Raw genomic sequence first — 18351 nt, 5'->3', positions numbered from 1 at the left:
AGGGAAGAATACTCACAGGAATTAGCTTCCGGCCCCTGAAACCCAGTCATTTCAACATGACAGCTGTTTGAAATCCCATGTTACCAGAGGGTTTGTGTGACAGGAAGCAACAGTGGCACACCTAGCTGAGCACAGGAGACAGTAAGAAGCAGAGAGGAAACAAGCTGAATGAGAACGTGGCTTGGAGGCAGCAAGGAAAGTACAAAAACAATGAACCAGGCCAGGCATGGTGGCTCACGCCTATAATCCCCTTCACTTTGGGAAGCTGAGGTGGGCGGACCACTTGAGGTCAGGAGTTTGAGACCAGCCTGGTCAACATGGTAAAACCCCATCTCTACTAAAAAACAACACAAAAATTACCCGGGCATGGTGGAACGTGCCTGTAATTCCAGCTACTCAGGAGGCTGAGGCACGACAATCACTTGAACCTGGGAGGCAGAGGTTGCAGTGAGCCTAGACTCTGCTACTGCATTCCAGCCTGGGTGACAGTGAGACTCCATTTCGAAAAAAAAATTAAAAATAAAAATAATAAAAACAATGAACCAATGTCCCTGATGCCTACTATAATGTAATTTACCTTTACATCGTAATTATTAAAAAAGAAAGAAATGAAGGGCACAGAAACAAGGAACACCTTCCTTGGTCACCAGCTACTCTCTCCTTTCTCATCATTAATTCTCTGAATCTTAACTGCTCTTACAGAAAAGAAATTGGCATCGATGTGAGCATGCTTAAATGGACAAGGGAGTAGAGCATGAACGACTTGTTCCCTCTATTTTCTACTTTCCTATATTTTCTAATTTTTCTATAGTGAGTTCTCCTTATTGTAACGATAGGAGAAATAATTTTTGTTTAAAGAAATCATAGAGCTAAAAAGTACATGTTCTGACAATAAGAAAACGAAGTACACTAAAAAAACCTTTACCCCAAAACATGAATAACAAAGAATTCGATAATATCAAACCATCCACAGGCAGCTTTTTACTCAACATATTGCCTTAACCCTGGTTCCCTCAACTACCGGTAAATCTAATGATTCACTTATGAAAAATACTCTTCATATTAGTTATGATTTGCATAGCATGTCACAGTTTCCATGCATTATTTACCTGATCTCCCCCCAAAACTCTGCGAGATGACCAGGGAGAATATTTTTAACTCTATTTTGCAAATGAAGAAAATACGTGCCCTGAAGTGAAAAAATTTGCCACCGCAAGAGCACAGATATTCTTGCTCCTTACTCAGTATTCCAAAACAGGACTTCTCAACCTGGGCACTACTGAGATGGATAATTCTCTGTTTGGGACGGGGGGCTGTCTTGTGTGTTATAGGATGTTTAGCAGCATCCCTAGCCTCTAACCACTAGATGCCTACCAGTAGCACCGCTCCCTTCCCCCAAGTTGCAACAACCAAAAATGTCTCCAGAAGCTGCAAATATCTCCTTGGGTGCAAAATCGTACCCAGCTGAGAATTACTGGTCTAAAAGAATCTGCAAAGTTCCTTCCAGCACTCCTGTTCTATGACAAGGTTCCAGATACCACTAAGCCACAATAAATCACAAAGCATCCAATGTTACTTGTACTCAGCGAGATTCCATTAATAAACCAATTCCCCATCCACTTAAAATAATGCTTTTAAATGTGAAAATGAACAAGAAAACTTGGTATGAATATTCACATCTCAGACAATAAATCTAACGGCATGCTATTATCTCATCAGGACATAAGGACATACAAAATGGGATGTGTGTTTGAGGGGGAAAAAACACCAGAGGAATCTGAGAATTAGAAAACATAGATCTTGGTCTTTGCTGTGGAGTTAGTTATACCTCAGCGTTCCCTTGTTCTCTCTATACAAATGAGTATCAACCTACACGTTCTCAATGCTTGTTTCAGTAGGAAGTATAAGGCTTTAGCCAAGCTCATGTTAAGATCCTAAATTACAACAACAGAAATGTAGTTACATTTGGGGAAATATTTGAATTATTTTACCTATATCTAATTTATGCATTCTCGCATTCTCTACAATCATTTCCCGATGGCAGTAAATAATTAGCATAGTATGGAATGGGGAAACCATTTAAACTGGCTGTATTCAGTGTGGAGTATCACAATGCAATCCTAGCAGTAAAAAAATATAGTTTTGTACCTACTAACAGAAACTAAAATCGGTCAAAGTGGTTAGTTAATATGATATACAGAACTAAGAAGAGGTTATGATTATTCTTATTTATAATGTCCTAAGTCATTCAAGTATGATGTCCCCACATCTTTAAGTGTGATCTGGATCTATACAGGGGAGACATTTTCTCCACATTACAAAGCATATTGTACCAGAAATGTCTGGAACCCTGGCGGTCTCCATTAATCTTCACCACAAAGTACAAAGGAATACATTAATCCTTCAACGAAAATAATTCCCTGGTCTTGGAAACCATCACAGTCACCAAAAGCAAAATCAAGAAACAACACATAATGGGGTTTTGGAAAGGAAAGAACAAAGATTCAATCAATACAAGTTGCTCATCTTCAACAAAATCTACTGTGCCTATACCCATACGTAACTCAAATCTTTTCTTTAAAAAAAAAAAAAAAATAGCCAAAACCAAACACTCCCTGATTACATCTGTCTCTGCATTATTCTCATCATTTAACTACCCATGTTTTACTACCTGAAAGAATGACAATTTTATACCACTGTAAATTCCTACCACTGAGAGAAAAGTCCTATGACTCGGGGAAAAAAGTGTCAATGACATGTATAGTGATGTACCCAACCAGCGGCAGAAGGCAGCTCACAGCCACGTAGTAAGAAGAGTGGCAGGAAGGACGGGGTCCTCTTCCCCAGGAACACACAGGAAATCATGGAGTGCAAACCCTCCAAAAAACGTGTGCACAAACATCTGGCAAACATCGCATCTTTTATTTAGAAGTTCCTTAGTAAACACACATCCAAGAAGCCCACATCCCAGGGACCCTGGGGAGTGACTTTGGAGGAGTGTTTATTAGTCCTCTGATGCTCCCGGTCGCCGACAGCGCGCGGATGGAGTTGGAGTGAGGGAGCCAGAGACCAGTCCGTTTCGGTTAATCAGTCCCTTTCCAGTGGGATTCGCAATTCCCCGGGTGTTTCTCTCCCACTGTTCCCCTTCCCTGGTCCTCTCGCCCAGGGTCACCTTTCCCACTTCTCGCTGGCTACCTGAGGCCTGATTCCTAACAGAATCCAAGTGGGGAGGGGGCGTTTCCCGAGTTCGCGGACGCCCAACACCCAGCTCCAAATTCCAGAAACTTTCCCTCGCTGAGACCGCAAGGAAGGAAAAAAGCTAAGACCCTCAGCCTCCGTCCGGGGGCCGAAGAAGAAAACCTTTCTGCGCCGCGACCCCGGCCGGGAGCTGGCGGTCAAGTGGGTGCAAGGAGCTAGGGACGTCAGCCCTCCAGCCCGCGCCTGTATCTCGGGGTGGTATAAACAGGATGTCAGACAGCGCGCTCCGGGCTTGTTTGTGAAAACTTGCCGTGCGCGCTGGGGGAGGGGGCGGCCTGGCTTAACCGCTCCCCTCCCGGCCAGGGGCCCCCGCCCGGGGACCTCCTCGCTGCCCGCCGGCTCCGCGGGGCTGGAAATCCCCGCCTTCCCCGCCCGAGTCGCGGGGTCCTGAGCAGCGCTCAGGAGCAGCCCGGGCCGCGCAGCGTGAGGACCGACCGAGAGCGGTGGCTGCGCCTCCGGCTAACCCGGGTTGCGTGCCCCTCGCCTGCCGACCGCGGCCGCCCCGGCTCCTCCACCTCCCCCGGTGACACTCACCACTTCCGTGTGCGCCTGGGCCGGGCGGCGCCGGGTCGCTGCGCTGGTTGGGGTCGACCGGCCGGCTCGCTAGGCGCCCAGCCCCGCGGGGCCCCAGCGCGCGCGCGCCCAGGGCTGAGGAGGGGTCGCGGCGAGAACAATCAGGATAGGGCGCAGGCCCGCGCTGTCTGCGGCTCCGGGCTACTCCGCGGCCGCCGCGGCCTGCGCTCAGCGACGCACCTCCTCCCGTCCCGCCCCGCCCCGCGGCCGGCCCCACCCCCGCGGTCGCCGGGCCCGCCCCCTCGCGACGTCACCAGCGGCAGCCCCGGAAAGCGGGGCGGGGCCGCGGTCCCGGCGGAGAATCTGCGCCTCCGGCCTAGCCGCCCCGCCCCCATCCGGCTTCGCTCGCGAAGCCACCCCCACTCGTCTCTCTTCACCGCGTCTTCTAGATTCTAGAATGTAGAAACTCATCTAGGAAGCGAGGTCAGCCAGCGCGAGGAGTAAAATTGACAGGATTCGCCTGTAGATTGACCCCTCCCAGCTCTGGAGCCCCCTCCGCCACACCTTAATGCATCCCCCTCCTCCGTGTACGCTGCGCTTCTTACCCCAGCTGAGTAGGAGGGGAGCTAGTGGAGCACTAGACTAAAAAGAACTTAAGAATACAGCCCCCAGCTTCGACAAGCTACTGCAGATCCAACCCATTCCGTATTTTAAAAGCTCTTTACGAAAAAAAAATAAAAGCGTATGTGTAATAGGAGTTAGAACTACATTCACTAATACCTAATGCATGTAGAGCGCTTTTCATTTTTTTTACTAATAACCTTTCAAAGTAGTAGTATCATTTTATCCATGAGGAACAAATTAAGTCTTAAGTATGTTAATCAAGGTCACACTGTAGCCACAATTCAAACTTCGTAGGCAGTCCACGGACAAATCCTAACAATTTTATTTCCTTAGGTATCTCTCCAGTCAATTCACTTGTCTATGTTCCGGCAACATGGTCCGAGCTGCCACCATCTCTCACCTGAAGGGACCACGAACACCTCTTAAATCACTGCATTCACTCCAGCCCCCAATTAATTCTCTACAATGAACTTTTAAAAATTCAAATCTGTTTCATACACTCCCATGCTTAAAACACTCCAGCGACTTCCCCCTGACAATCCCTGGATGAAAATCCTCCGAGGCCGTGTACGGTCAGAATTCTGCAGCTTCAGGGCTGTGGACAGAGGCTGCCCGACCTGTGCTGACTTCACTAACCCTGCTGGACAGTTCCTGACCACTTGAGTTACTGCAACTGAAACTGAGCAAGATATTCTGGGTGTGGAATAAAGTCAAGCATCCGAATTAGACTACTGAATTTGAGGTTTGGCCTCCACCACTAACCACCTGTGTTGCCCTAAACAGTTCTCAGTTGACTCAATTCTCAGTTGAGCAGTAGACAAAATGAATTCCAAAGTGCCTTCCAGAAGTACAGAGAAGAGGACCAGAGAAGACCGGAGATCAGAGCAGACAGGGAGGCAACCTGGGTTGCCTGCGTTGTGGGTGTTTGTGTGCAAGTCTTGTCTCGCCTGCCACACTCTGAACAACACCTCAGGGCTGTTTGCATCATTTTCTTCACCTGTTAAATAGGGATAATGCCTTCCTTAAAGGGGTTTTGCTGAAAGTGAACTATGATAATATAGCCCACATGGCATGGGCTCAGGAAGTGGTAGTAGTTTTTATTGAGCTGGACCATAAAGAACAGGTGAGAGTGACATGAAGGGAGACAAGAGACGTGAAAGAACAGCATTTCAGGTGAGGAGGGTAAAGAAAAAGGAAAGTCAGGAAGGCAGCAGTGAACCCATTGTGCCCACGAATAAATCTGGCTGTTCACAGGGTGGAATCAGGGGTTCAGTTTAGATCTGTTCATCTGTAACAGACATTGTGCTAGGTGATGAGAATTCAGAGGAAAAAAAAAAAAAGACTAGGTTACTGACCTCTGAATGCTCAATGTGCAGTCAGAGAGACAAGCAAGTAACATTCAGTAACGGCGATCACAGAAGACAGTCACCCAGCCAAGTCTGAGGAAGTCAGAAGAAGCTTCAAGTAGCAGACACGAGGCAGGAGTCAGGAGGTGGCGGCATATTCAGGCAGTAATAGTATATGCTGGCTGGGTGTGGCAGCTCATGCCTGTAATCTCAGCACTTTGGGAGGCTGAGGCAAGAGGTTTGCTTGAGGCCAGGAGTTTGAGACCAACCTGGGCAACAGAGCAAGACCCTGTCTCAAAAAAAAAAGGGGGCTAGGTGCAGTGGCTCGCGCCTGTAATCCCAGTACTTTAGGAGGCCGAGGTGGGCCGATCACTTGAGGTCAGGAGTTTGAGACCAGCCTGGCCAACAGGGCGAAACCCCGTCTCTACTAAAAATACAAAAATTAGCTGGGTGTGGTGGCGGGAGCCTATAATCTCAGCTACTTGGGAGGCTGAGGCACGAGAATTGCTTCAAACCAGGAAGCAGAGGTTGCAGTGAGCTGAGATTGCACCACTGCACTCCAGCCTGGGCAATAGAGAGAGACTCCCTCTCAAGAAAAAAAAAAAAAAAAAAAAGGTAAACTAGCTGGGCATGGTGGCACATGCCTGTAGTGCTGGCTACTTGGGAGGCTGATGCTGGAGGATCGCTTGAGCCCAGGAGTTTGAGGCTGCAGTGAGCTACGATCACACCACTGCACTTGAGCCTGGGCAACAGAGTGAGACCCCCATTTCTTAAAAAAAAAAAAAAAAAAAATAAGTAGGCCGGGCGCAGTGGCTCAAGCCTGTAATCCCAGCACTTTGGGAGGCCGAGATGGGCGGATCACAAGGTCAGGAGATCGAGACCATCCTGGCTAACACGGTGAAACCCCGTCTTTACTAAAAAATACAAAAAACTAGCCAGGCGAGGTGGCAGGCACCTGTAGTCCCAGCTACTCGGGAGGCTGAGGCAGGAGAATGGCGTAAACCCAGGAGGCGGAGCTTGCAGTGAGCTGAGATCCGGCCACTGCACTCCAGCCTGGGCGACAGAGCGAGACTCCGTCTCAAAAAAAAAAAAAAAAAAAAAAAAAGTATATGCTGTGTGACTGGGGAATGAGAAAAGATGAACCCCATGCAAAAACTTTTGCCTAAAAAAAATAGTGGTTTTTTTGAGAGATTTAAGGTTTTTGTTTTAGAAGAATCACTCTAGGGCAAGTGCTCTCAACCTCAGCACTATTGACATTGTGGGCTGGAAGATTCTTTGTTGTAGCGGAGGTGTCCTGTGCATTGTAGGATGTTTAGCAGCATCTCTGACCGCTGACTACTAGGTGCCAGTAGCAACTCCTCTTGTTCCCCCATCACATTCCCCCGCAACTCCCCACCCTCCTCTCCCAGCTGTGACTTCCAAAAATGTCTTCAGACATTGCCAAATGTCCCCTGGGGTGCAAAATCACACCCCACTGAGAACCACTAGTCTAGGGATAATGTGGAAGATGAATTGGAGGGCAAGGAGATTAATTACATGTCATCATAAAACTGCAAGCTGCAAGGGATGAGAGCCTATCTAAGGCAGTGGACTGGGGAAGGGTACTGAGGAAGATGCAAAAAGCCTGAGGAGGTAGAATGGACAGTGCTTGGTGACTGATTAGTTGTGGCTACTGAGGCAGAAAGAGGAATCTCACATGACTCCTAAATTTTCTGAATTGGTTGACAAGCTGACCAAGGATGCCACCGACTGGATGCCACCGACTAAGCAGGATAAGAAATTCAGTTTTATGTTTGAGAATAGGAAAGTTTTAAAAAGTCACTGAGCCAGGCATGGTGGCTCAGACTTGTAATCCCAGCATTTCGGGAGTTCAGGAGTTCAAAATGGGTCCAGGAGTTCAAAATGAGACCAGCCTGCGGAACATGGCAAAACCCCATATCTACAAAAAAATACGAAAAATAACTGAGCATGGTGGCACATGCTTGTGGTCTCAGCTACTCAGGAGTCGAGGTGGAAGGATCACTTGAGCCCAGGAGATCAAGGCTGCAGTGAGCTAGGATGGTGCCACTGCACTCGAGCCTGAGAAACAGAGTAAGACCCTGTCTCAAACAAAAAAAAAAAAAAAAAAACCGGCCGGGCGCAGTGGCTCACACCTGCAATCCTAGCACTTTGGGAGGCCAAGACTGGTGGATTGCTTGAGGCCAGGCATTCAAAACCAGCCTAGTCAACATGGTGAAACCACGTCTCTACTAAAAATACAAAAAATTAGTTGGGCATGGTGGTGGGCACCTGTAATTCCAGCTTCTCAGGAGGCTGAGGCAGGAAAACAGCTTGAACCCGGAAGGCAGAGGTTGAAGTGAGCCAAGATCGCGCCACTGCACTCCAGCCTGGGCAACAAGAGAAAAACTCCGTCTCAAAAAAACAAAACAAAACAAAACAAAACAAAAAGGGCAGGGTACAGTGGTTCATGCCTGTAATCCTGCAGTCCCAGCACTTTGGGAGGCCAAGGCAGGTGGATCACCTGAGATCAGGAGTTCAAGACCAGCCTGGCCAACATAGCAAAACTGTCTCTACTAAAAATACAAAAATTAGCCAGGCATCGTGGCATGCACCTGTAATCCCAGCTACTTGAGAGGCTGAGGCACGAGAACCACTTGAACCTGGGAGGCGGAAGTTGCAGTGAGCCGAAAGCACACCACTGCACTCCAGCCTAGGCGACAGAGAGACTCTATCTCAAAAAAAACAAAAAGTCACTCAGTAGAGTGACATATGATATATAGTAGAGTGACATATGATATATGTCTATATACATATGATATATACATATGATATGATATATGTATATATACATATATACATATGATATGGTAGAGTGACATGATATATGATATACATATGATATATAGGAGAGACACAATAGTGTAAAACAAAAGAATACAAATATTTCCTTCTAACATGCAATCCATGACATACATCTAAATTTAAATAAACCTTCTAACATGCAATCGGTGACATACATCTAAATTTAATTAAACCAAATGCAGTGTAGAAGCCTCTTATTAGAAAATTATCTAAAATAATAATAACCACCCAACCGTCAATCATACACACAGTTTCACACATAAATCTTCATCAAAAGAACATGTCCCAGGGCCGGGCACGGTGGCTCAAGCCTGTAATCCCAGCACTTTGGGAGGCCGAGACGGGCGGATCACGAGGTCAGGAGATGGAGACCATCCTGGCTAACACGGTGAAACCCCGTCTCTATTAAAAAATACAAAAAACTAGCCGGGTGAGGTGGCGGGCGCCTGTAGTCCCAGCTACTCGGGAGGCTGAGGCAGGGGAATGGCGTAAAACCAGGAGGCGGAGCTTGCAGTGAGCCGAGATCCGGCCACTGCACTCCAGCCTGGGCGACAGAGCGAGACTCCATCTCAAAAAAAAAAAAAAAAAAAAAAGAACATGTCCCTGTCAGTCTATTCCTCTGCAAAAGCTATTGCTTAGATAACAATGGGAAGATATGTTAGATGAAAACAATGATGTCTGCCAACAACACTAAACTAAACTAAAACCCCATTGTACAAGTCATGAAATTTTTTTCCAAAAGTTGGAATCTAGAGAAAAATTAGACTGTAATCTTGCAAACGTGATGTAAATCAGTCACCATATTATATATTTTCTTCCCATTATCTTTTTCCACGGGGCATATTTTTCATATAGTCATGGCATACATGTCACTTTGTAAACTGTTCCTTAAACTTAATTGTAATTTGTAAGCATATTTCAATGTTTCTACACAAGTCTTCATAACGAATGAACTTTTTCATGCAAATAATTTTTTTTTTGAGTCAGAGTCTTGCTTTGGAGTGCAGTGGCACAGTTACAACTCACTGCAGTCTTGACCTCCCAGGCTCAAGTGATCCTCCCACCTAAGACTCCCAAGTAGCTGGAGACACAGATTGACATCACACACCCAGCTAATTTTATTTTTTGTAGAGACAGGGCCTCTGTATGTTGCCCAGGGCTCAAATTCCTGGATGCAAGCAATCCTTCCACCTTGGTCTCCCAAAAAGTGCTGGGATTATAGGCGTGAGCCACTGCTCCTGACCTGATTGTTTTCTTAACCTGTATCACTGTCTAACATTATTCTAATTATTTATTAATTTACTTGTTTTCAACAATTTTCGTGACTAGGAGCTTTTTCTGTCTTATTTCACTTCTGTGTTTGCAGTACGGAATAGTGCCTGGCACATAGTTGGCACACAACAGATATTTGCTGTTTTCGCCTATCTAACCTTAAGGAGAGGGGATACCTTTGGAATCACAGAGAACATCACAATGCAAACAAACAAAAACCCACAACAATTCAACATGGTTGAGTAAAAGAAAATGGAAAAATTCTGCATGTATAGTTTTTTAGGGCAAATAACATGCCGTAAAATGCATATCAAAAGTATGACAGATAAGGCCGAGCACGGTGGCTTATGCCTGTAATCTCAGCACTCTGGAAGGCCTCACTTGAGGTCAAGAGTTCGAGACCAGCCTGGCCAACATAGTGAAACCCATCTCTACTAAAAATACAAAAATTAGCTAGGCATGGTGGCACGTGCCTGTAATCCCAGCTACTCAGGAGGTTGAGGCAGGAGAATCGCTTGAACTCGAGAGGCAGAGGTTGCAGTGAGCCAAGATCACGCCACTGCACTCCAGCCTGGGCAACAGAGTGAAACTCCATCTCAAAAAAAAAAAAAAAAAAAGTATGACAGAGAAACCTGGACAACATGATGAAACTGTGTCTCTGCAAAAAGCAGCCAATTGTGATGGCATGCACCTATAGTCCCAGCTACTCAGGAGGCTGAGGCAGGAGGATCAATTGAGGCTGGGAGGTTGAGGCTGCAGTGAGCCATGACCATGCCACTGTACTGCAGCCTAGGCAACAGAACAAGACCTTATCTGTAAAAAAAAGAAAAAGAAAAAGAAAAAAGTATGACAGATAAAATATTGCTATCTTTATTAAAGATCTCATTATTACACATTGACAGAAGATACCATGACCCTAGTAGATGGTGGGCAAAGAACAAAAACAGATAGTATTCCTCCTACCTACTCTTCTACATGCACATTGATATGTTAAAAGAAAAATAGAAACTAGTGAGAAAACACATAGAAAATCATTAACTTCTTTAATAATTGTAAAAATTCAAATTAAAGCTACAAGCTACATTTTTAAAACATTAAAGGTACAAACTATTTGAAAAATTGTAATGTCCACTGTTTTAGCCCTGATGTGGTGTACGTTTTTCAGGGCAGTGTAGATTTGTGGAAACTGCATAGAAAGTAACTTGCCAATATTAATCTATGAATTAATCTAAAATTATATAGTCCATTTTACTCAATCCCATTTCTGTGACTGTGTTCTAAAGCAGTTGTTTTAATATTCAGTTTAGGCTGGATGCAGTGGCTCATGCCTGTAATCCCAGCACTTTGGGAGGTCAAGGTGGGTGGACCACTTGAGCTCAGGAGTTTGAGACCAGCCTGAGCAACATGACAAAACTCCATCTCTGCAAAAAATACAAAAATTAGCCCGGTGTGGTGGCTTGTGCCTGTAGTCCCAGCTGCTCAATAGGCTGAGGTGGGAGGATTGCTTGAGCCTGGGAGGTTAAAGCTGCCGTGAGCTACAATTCCACCACTGCACTCCAGCCTGGGTGACAGAGTGAGACCCTGTCTCCAAAAGAAAAAAAAAACATTTAATATTTATTGTTTAAAAATTATTTGCATAGGCTGGGTGTGGTGGCTTACGTCTGTAACTCCAGCACTTTTGAAGGTTAAGGTGGGAGGAATGCTTGAGGCCAGGAGTTCAAGACCAGCCTGGGCAATATAGGAAGACCCTAGTCTCTATAAAAAAAATTAAAAATCAGCTAGACTTGGTGGCATGCACCTGTAGCCCTAGCTACTGAGAAGGCTGAGGCAGGAGGATTACTTGAGCCCAGAAGGTAGAGGCCACAGTGAGCCATGATTATGCCACTGCACTCCAGCCTGAACAACAGAACAAGATTCTGTCAAAAAAACAAAAAAAAAGAAAAGAAAAAGAAAGACCAAAGAAGGAAGGAAGGAAGGAAGGAAGGAAGGAAGGAAGGAAGGAAGGAAGGAAGGAAGGAAGGAAGGAAGGAAAGAAGAAAGAAAACAAAGATTTAAGGCATATAAAGAGTGGGGAAGAAGACATACATGTTCATTCTATTTTTTTATTCTCTTTTATGCACCTAAATATTTTACACATTCAGTATTTAAACCATATAAGATTTCAATGGATGTTCTGAAGTGTCAAAATTGCTATTTTTTTAAATCAAGACTGTCATTTTCTATTGAAAATATAGTATTAAGTAGATGTTCACCCTTTGTTTAACAATCCCTTCCCTCATCTCACTTTGCAAAAAAAAAAAAAAAAAAAAAAGGAAAAGGAAAATCAAGTGTTGAACCTCTTACAGCTTACAGCTGAACTAAACTTTGACGCTGACTGAGCAGATCTTTCTCTACATGCTCACTAACCCATTGAATCAGGTGGTGAAATGATTAGACTTACAGGAAGGAGGCCATTTTCTATTGCTTAGTACCATGCAAACAGTAGGCTGTCTAAAATACTTATTCAGAATGACAGACAGTAAGAAAAAATCGGATTAAATGTAACGGGAAGGAAAGGAAATATACATAATATTTTACCTTACAGGTATCATGCATGACATATAATAAAAGTTCAACAGATATTTGCTAAAGATACAATTCAGTAAAGAAAAAGGATGAAAAGCAAATGAATCATGTATGTATATATAATTGTAAATGTCCACATTATCTTTTTAGACTAAAAATTTTCAGGTAATTGTCCAAAGTAGAACTTCGGTAACTCTGTCATGAATTCAATACATAGGTATCACATGTTTGGTGTTATCCTAAAGTCATTGCTTGAGGAAAAAACTTGATTCTGATTTGGAGAACTTCCTCCCCCAACTTCTGTAGAACATCAACTTTACTTCCTCAGGTACTTCAACTCTCATAAGATGTCAACTTCACTCTCAGTCTAACTGCCCCACAGATGAGTAGTTAAGGTAACTTTGGAGTAATACCAACGTAAGTTTAAATTTCAGCTCAGCTCTGCCACTTACTAGTGTATATCCCAGGCAAGTTCCTAAATTAATCCTGTTTCCTTATAAATAAAATTGGAATCATACTACCTAGCCCATTTACCTCGGTAAATGATTATGAAGGTTAGATAAGAAGGTATATATAAACTAACTCTCCCTACCATAGTATGGCATATGGATCTGCCTTTAACTAGTTAGCAGGTAGCTGGGGAACATACTTAATTCAGGTCCATTTGGAAACTCATCAGACAAGGATTAGCCAGGCAAGAGATGTATTGGGGGAAATGCCTGTGAAGGATCAAGGGAGAGAAAGCAGAAAAAAAAAAAAGCATGGAAAGCCTCCAGACCATGCTGCAGCTCTGACATCTGTGGAAGAAGAGAGGGAAAAGGAGATTATGGGAATAGAGAGTCAAAGACTATAGCACAGTTCCAAAAAGGCCCTGGTTAGGCCAATCAGAGTCCTTGAGCCAAACTAGCCACTGCTCACAGGAATTAGCCAGCATTTTCTTTCTTTCTTCCTTTCTTCCTCTCTTCCTCTCTCTTTCCTTCCTTCCTTTCTTCTTCTTCTCCTTCTCCTTCTTCTTCTTCCTTCTCTCTCTCTCTCTCTCTTTCTTCTGATACAGTTTCATCCTTGTTGCCCAGGCTGGAGTGCAATGGTGCAATCTCCACCCACTGCAACCTCTGCCTCCCAGATTCAGGCTATTCTCCTGCCTCAGTCTCACGCAGCTGGGATTACAGGCAGGTGCCACCATGCCCAGCTAATTTTGTATAGCCTTTTTTTTTTTTTTCTTTTAGAATCAGGGATCTCACTGTATTGCCTGGGCTGGAGTGGCTATTCACAGGAGTGATCATAGTATACTACAGCCTTGAACTCCTGGCCTCAGGTGATCGGCCTTAGCCTCCTGTGCAGCTACGACTATGGGCATGCACCACTGCGCCCCAAAAGAACTGACCAGCTTTCATATACCTGCCATGCTCAGTCATTGGTATGGAAATCCCAGCTCTGTGCAAACATAGTGGTGTGTGCGCAGAGGCAACAGTTGGGGCTGTCAGTCAGTCATGCTTCCACAGCAGGAGATCTGAGCAGTGCACTTTCATGGTGGCCACATTTCGTACACTGGACTGCACAGATCCACCTCTACATGCGTGCTTGGGAGCAGCCTCTCCACAAGTCCATGGACTGCTCTTCCTGAAGGGAAGCTTAGAAGTGATGGGTTAATAGGACAAACTATGGCCAGTTCTTAGGCCCAACCTGGTTCTCATCCTGTCGCTTTTGCACGGTCCATTTCCCTCACCCTTAGCTATCACCTCGGCAAGTCCTGATAGCTTATTGAGAGATGTTATGTGGTGATGTGACCCAAATCTTCATTCCTCGTGGATCTGAGCCCTTTGTAGTCATACCCTTCTCAAGCCAGGAGCACGACACACACCCAATCCTAATTCCAGTGAGTCAAGGGAGTACCAGGAAATGCCCAAGGAGATCTGGGTTCCACACATCTTCCTCCCTAACCCCATCCACTTCCTCGGGCTGATGGGGATGGATTTCCCCCTGTCATGATGGTGACTCTTTTCTCCTGCTGGTCCCTGGAGACAAGGAATTCAAAGTGCCCTGGTGGCAGCAGTAATTTGTAATTCAATGGGATCTTTGTTATGTCCCCTGGCAAGAGTACGCTAAGTTTGGGGACCAGGATCCTTACCCCTTGATTAACACAGAGTTTTGGGGACTGGAAGGATAGTTCCCAGTGGGTCACTGGGAGTGATGGTAAGTGGGAACACGCCTACTTTGACCCCTTTGTTCCTAGATCCATTTATTCTTTTTATTGTGGACACAGTGCCATATAGAGGTCTCTGATTCAATGCATATCCTGCAGGATGTCATCCCAGCCTATTAGAGGGTTGCCTCCTATCGCTACAGGTGTGCCTTTCCAAAGCCATTTCCACACTCTGTGAAGTCAGCTGCTCTGGGTGGTGTTACATTTGACATGTGAACTCCACAGTCATGGACCTACACTTTTTGAGATTTTATGTAGCATCTTTTTTGGCTACATATTTGCCCCAAAGGACACTATGCACTATTAACCATCTTTGCAATTCCTGCAGATCATGCCACCTTGGCTGCTCCTCTGACCTTGTTGGTTATTATGTAATTGTGACCTCATGGCTTCTGGGAGTTACACACTTCCAATTGGTCTCTATTCCTTGGCCAGAATCCCCATCATACCCATGGCTGTTAAGGAGCTCAGCTCTGGGATCACTCTTCTGCTTTGAGCAATGCCCTGCAGAGGAGGCTACTATTATACTTCTTAGTGACGCCAATATCTCTCTTAACAGTGTATTCTACTTTTTTTTTTTTTTCCCGAGATGGAGTCTCGCTCTGTCACCCAGACTGGAGTGCAGTGGTGTGATCTCAGCTCACTGCAAGCTCCACCTCCTGGGTTCACGTCATTCTCCTGCCTCAGCCTCCCAAGTAGCTGGGACTACAGGCACCCGCCACCAAGCCCAGCTAATTTTTTTTGTATTTTTTAGTAGAGATGGGGTTTCACCATGTTAGCCAGGATGGTCTTGATCTCCTGACCTCATGATCTGCCCACCTGGGCCTCCCAAAGTGCTGAGATTACAGGCGTGAGACACTGCGCTTGGCCAACAGTGTATTCTGAATGGTCTTAGTGAATAGTGTGTTCTTTGGGCCTCACATGGAACATAATCCTCAGTGGGTCTTCTGGTCTTACATGATATTTCCATCCTAACATGCCCCTTCCCTCCGCCTTTTAATCTTTCCTCTACTTTCTGCCAGGGCAACTTGGGCTTCTCCACTTTACCAAGGTTTAGCAACCACCTTTTCCAGGCTTCTAAGAGCCACCCCATGGTAAGTTTACCTCGTTCTCTAGGGTCCTTGCTGGGGTATTAGATCCTGTGTCTTGAAAGAGTGCCCTTAAGTCTGAGCTCCAGAAATAGCTATACTTCTCTTGGGCAATGTTCCTTATCACTTACATAGCTGATTGTATTTCTCTCTTTGATCTGATAAGAAGTTCAGAATCAGGCCGGGCGCGGTGGCTCAAGCCTGTAATCCCAGCACTTTGGGAGGCCGAGACGGGCGGATCACGAGGTCAGGAGATCGAGACCATCTTGGCTAACACAGTGAAACCCCGTCTCTACTAAAAAATACAAAAAACTAGCCGGGCGAGGTGGCGGGCGTCTGTAGTCCCAGCTACTCGGGAGGCTGAGGCAGGAGAATGGCGTGAACCCGGGAGGCGGAGCTTGCAGTGAGCTGAGATCCGGCCACTGCACTCCAGCCTGGGCGGCAGAGCGAGACTCCGTCTCAAAAAAAAAAAAAAGTTCAGAATCAAAATTTAATCATACATGTATTACATATACAGGATACAGACATATAGAAACTTATAATGTGTACTTTCTATATTATCCTCACAACAGCTTCTTTTTTTTTTTTTTTTTTTTTTTTTTTTTTTTAAATCAGGATCTCCCTCTGTCACCCAAGTTGGAGTGTAGTGGCACAACCACAGCTCACTCCAGCCTTGACCTCCTGGCTCAGGCCATCCTCCCACCTCAGTCTCCCAAGTAGCTATGACTACAAGTGCATGCCACCATGCCCAGCTAAATTTTGTTTTATTTTTTGTAGAGATGAAGACTTGCTATGTTGCCCAGGCTGGTCTTGAACCCCTGGGCTCAAGCAGTCCTCCTGTCTCAGCATCCCAAAGTATAGGCATGAGCCACTGCACTCAGCCTTTTTTTTTTTTTTTTTTTTTTGAGATGGAGTCTCGCTCTGGGGAGTGATCTTGGCTCACTGCAAGCTCCACCCCCCGGGTTCACACCATTCTCCTGCCTCAGCCTCCCAAGTAGCTGGGACTACAGGCACCCACCACCATGCCCGGCTAATTTTTTGTGTTTTTAGTAGAGACGGGGTTTCACCGTGTTAGCCAGGATGGTCTTGATCTCCTGACCTCATGATCTGCACGCCTCGGCCTCCCAAAGTGCTGGGATTACAGGCATGAGCCACTGTACCCAGCCCTTATTTTTAACTTATTTTCACTTCATACTGAATCTCTTACTTGCATTTATTGAACACACTATCTGCCCGGCACTGTGCTAAGTACATATGTGTTATCTCATTTAATCCTGCCTTCCCTACTGTGGGATCTTGAGCAAGATACTGAATTTCCATAAGCTTTAATTTCATCATCATCAGTAAGGATGATGCTAATGTCCACTTTGTAGGATTATAATGAGGATTAACGATGGTAGTTAACATCAGTAGTTATTAAAATATACTTGGCTGGGCATGGTAGGCTGAGGTGGACAGATCACAAGGTCAAGAGATTGAGACCATCCTGGCCAACATGGTGAAACCCCGTGTCTACTAAAAATACAAAATTTAGCTGGGTGTGGTGGCATGTGCCTGTAGTCTCAGCTACTCAGGAGGCTGAGGCAGGAGAATCACTTGAACCCAGGAGGCGGAGGTTGCAGTGAGCTGAGATCGAGCCACTGCACTCCAGCCTGGGCAACAGAGCAAGACTACATCTCAAAAATAAAACAAACAAACAAAAAAACCACTCAAATCTTTTTGCCTAAAACAACTCAAAAAATCTGATTTAATTATTGTACAGGATATCAATATAGTAATGTCCAGAAAGATAAACATTAGTTTGTTATAAAAACATTTAACATACAGAGCAGAATAAGTGTTACTAATCTTATTTATTATGGCTTTAATCTAATTGAAGGCTTTTGTGGTTCCTATAATTAATAGCAACATAACAGAATCAATAAAGCTTAGGACATAATGAATGTCCATACCAAACACTCATTTATGGGGTTTTTGAAAAATAGGTAAATGAGATGATGTCCCCCTCTGAGGCCAGTGAGCCCAAGGATGTTTTACTTTAAAATCCATTCAGTTTTACAGGAATATCAGATTGCTTTGGGCTGACTTACTAACCATGATAATGAGGCTTATTCTACTCCTGGGATTTAGTATACTGTATTAATAATTAAAACACCTTATGAGCAAATACTATTCTGACAACCAAGCCTGGGGTGCTGGAAAGACCGCTGGATCAGAAAGCAGGACACTTGTATGCTGGATGAGCTCTTTTATAGATTTAAAAAAAACTTAGGGCAGTCTTTTTAATGTCTCTGCCCAGATATCTCCTTAGTTTGGATCACATTATTTTATGATGCCTATCAGCATCAAAATCCTGTGCATCTTTATTTTTTTAACTTTACTGTGTCCACGTACAAGTTGTTGGCCACAAAATCATGTATGCATTTGACAAATGGGATAACTAAAGTGTAAAGTTTAAATTACATTCCAAAAAGCAATAAGAAAATAAATTGTAGCTGAACAAGAATTGGCCAGGCACAGTGGCCGCTGCCGCTAATCCCAGCACTTTGGAAGGCCAAAGCAGGAGGATCACTTGAGGAGTTTAAGACTAGCCTGGGCAACATAGTGAGACTTCCTCTCT

The 18351-nt window shown here is 44.9% G+C and overlaps 1 protein-coding gene across 3 annotated transcripts in view; it reads right to left on the bottom strand.

The window, feature by feature from the left end:
* The window catches only part of LOC105498461 (Janus kinase 1), a 237422-nt gene that overhangs the window by 126786 nt on the left and 92285 nt on the right, over positions 1-18351 (bottom strand). Inside the window, exon 1 of one of the 3 annotated variants that reach the window (XM_011770612.3) lies at positions 3793-4010. The exons of 1 other annotated variant lie outside the window; for it this stretch is intronic. The gene's annotated coding sequence lies outside the window, so the exon portion shown is untranslated. Of the gene's footprint in view, positions 1-3792; positions 4011-18351 lie in introns of those variants that run through there. One more of the 3 variants, XM_011770611.3, reaches the window with a different exon arrangement.

Source organism: Macaca nemestrina, chromosome 1, assembly GCF_043159975.1.
Source record: "Macaca nemestrina isolate mMacNem1 chromosome 1, mMacNem.hap1, whole genome shotgun sequence".
Classification (NCBI taxonomy): Eukaryota; Metazoa; Chordata; class Mammalia; order Primates; family Cercopithecidae; genus Macaca; species Macaca nemestrina.
This window is presented reverse-complemented; position numbering and strand designations above follow the sequence as displayed.